The 2,607-nt window shown below is 48.1% G+C and overlaps 1 non-coding gene across 1 annotated transcript; it reads left to right on the top strand.

Annotated features, from left to right (window-relative positions):
* Positions 1-1,576: 1,576 nt before the first annotated feature.
* Positions 1,577-1,770, top strand: LOC139031932 (U2 spliceosomal RNA). The gene has a single exon (XR_011484485.1). It is a non-coding gene; the product is annotated as a U2 spliceosomal RNA (small nuclear RNA).
* The last annotated feature ends 837 nt before the right edge of the window (positions 1,771-2,607 follow it).

The raw sequence follows: 2,607 nt of genomic DNA, 5'->3' as shown, positions 1-2,607 counted from the left end.
GCCCTAAAGAGACAAGGGAAAGAGGCAGTGACCAGACCCCTGCAAGACCTGCTGTGACATAAGGGGCTGCCTGGCAGGCTCTGTGGCCTTTGGAAGAGGTCACAGCCTCAGCCAGCCCATGGTGGCTGATCAGGGAGGGAGCTGACACTCTGCCCAGGCCAGGGCTCCCATTGGCAGCACCCACCTGGAGGCTGGTGGAGAGCCACTGATACAGTCCTTCAAGTCAGATCTCGAGGTCCAGGGCTGGGCGAGCCGGGAGTAATGTGGGTTTGGAGGGACTGGGGACAATATCCAGCCTACTTCTTGTGTTAGCTCGGGCTGCCATAATCAAATACCATAGACTGGATGGCTTAATCAATAGAAGCTTATTTCTCACCATTCTGGATACTGGAAGTCCAAGATAAAGGTGCTGGTCAATTTGATCCCTGGCAAGGACTTTCATGCTGGCTTGTCGATGTCCTCACATGGCCTTTCTTCAGTGCACACACATGGAGAGAGAGAGAGCTTTCTTTATCTTCTTATAAGGGCACCAATCCCAGCCTCATGACCTCATCCAGCTCTAATCACCTCCCAAAGGCCCACCTCCAAATACCTGCACATTGGGAGCAGGTAGGGCTTCAACATACGCATCTGGGGGGACACAGGCATTCAGGCCACAATACCTCCTCAGGGTGGTTCTGCACTGACTTACTGTGTGACTTCGGATGACTTACGTAGCTTCTCTGGGCCTCAGTTTCTTCATCTGTAAAAGTAGAGTAACTATGAAGATTTAAAAAGATATCAGGGAGCACATAGTTTTCAAGGTAGAAGCCCAGTGTGTCTCCCTTTGCCTGGCAAAGCAATAAAGCTATCATTTCCCTGTTGGTGTTGCTCAGTTGCTAAGTCTTGTCCGACTTTTTGTGACCTCATGGACTGTAGCATGCCAGACTCTTCTGTCCTCCACTCTCTCCTGGAGTTTGCTGAAATTCATGTTCATTGACTCTGTGATTCTATCTAACCGTCTCATCCTCTGCCTTTCTCTTCTCCCTTTGCCTTCAACCTTTCCCAGCATTAGGGTCTTTTTCAATGAGTCAGCTCTTCCCACCAGGTGGCCAAAGTATTGTAGCTTCAACTTCAGGAACAGTGCTTCCAGTGAATACTCAGGGTTGATTTCCTTTAGGATTGACTGGTTTGATCTCCTTGCAGTCCAAGGAACTCTCAAGAGTCTTCTCCGGAACCACAATTCAAAAGTATCACTTCTTTGGTGCTCAGCCTTCTTTATGGACCAACTCTCACATCTGTACATGACTCCTGGAAAAACTATAGCTTTGACTATACAGACCTTTGTCAGCGAAGTGATGTCTCTGCTTTTTAGTACATTGTCTAGATTGGTTGTAGCTTTCCCTCCAAGGAGCAAGTGTCTTTTAATTTCAGGGCTGCAGTCGCCATTGCAGTGATTTTGGAGCCCAAGAAAATAAAATCTGTCACTGCCTCTACTTTTCCCCCATCTATTTGCCATTAAGTGATGGGACTGGATGCCAGAAAAGAGAAAAGAAAGGACTTTCCTGATGGTCCAGTAGTTAAGAATCTGTCTTCCATCACTTCTCAGCCTTTTGGCTAAGATCAAGTGTAGCATCTGTTGTTATCATTTTAATATCTGATACATCCTCTATCCGAGGACAACATATTAAATGGATTTTTGGAGCAGGCTCCGGGAGTTGATGATGGACAGGGAAGCCTGGCGTCCTGCAGTCCATGAGGTTGCAAAGAGTCAGACACGACTGAGCAACTGAACTAAACTGAACTGGAGCAGGGAGTTGGAACAGGAGTTTACTCCGTCCACTCCACACATCAACGTGGTATTGCAGTACTTCCAGGAATGGTGCACCCCCTCCAGGGAATTTAAAAAAAAAAAATCTGTCTGCCAATGCAGGGGACATGAGTTTGATGGATTCCACACGCCTGGGGCAGCTAAGCCCATGCGCCCCAACTACTGAATTTGAACTCTAGAGCCTGTGAGTTCCAACTACTGAACCCATGCACCAGAGAGCCCGTGCTCTCAAACAGGAGAAGCCACCGTAATGAGAAGCCCACGCACCACAACTAGAGAAAGCCCCAAGCAGCAACGAAGACCTAGCATGGCCAAAAATAAAATAAATTTTTTAAAAAAGAAAAAACAATGAAAAAAAGGAGGGGGGAAACAAAAAAAAGATATTGCAGCTCCAGCCTGGACTGCCGTTTGAGCAGCCTGAGAAATCCCACCATTTTCCACTCTGGCCACCACCCCTCCACCCCACCTCTTTTCTTTTCTCTACCAAGTGACATGGGATTACACCATTCCTCTGCTCAAAGCCTCACCACAGCTTTTTATTTCACTTAGAACACAATGCAGCTTCCTTATGGGGCTGCGAAGTCCGCCACCATCTCACAGCTGTGCTTCCGTTCTCAGCCAGGACTGGAGTCCTCCCCCTTATCCCTGCCAGGTTTCAGATCTGAGCTTAAATGTCATTTCCTCAGAGGAGGCTTCCCAAAGCCCCCGAACTCCCTGTAATGTTCTCATGGTGGCTGTCCTTTCCCATCACAGCAGTGATTGCATCCGGGGAAAACATCTTGCAGCTCCTCGTGGGA

Source organism: Odocoileus virginianus, chromosome 28 (assembly GCF_023699985.2).
Source record: "Odocoileus virginianus isolate 20LAN1187 ecotype Illinois chromosome 28, Ovbor_1.2, whole genome shotgun sequence".
In the NCBI taxonomy this organism is placed as follows: domain Eukaryota; kingdom Metazoa; phylum Chordata; class Mammalia; order Artiodactyla; family Cervidae; genus Odocoileus; species Odocoileus virginianus.
This window is presented reverse-complemented; position numbering and strand designations above follow the sequence as displayed.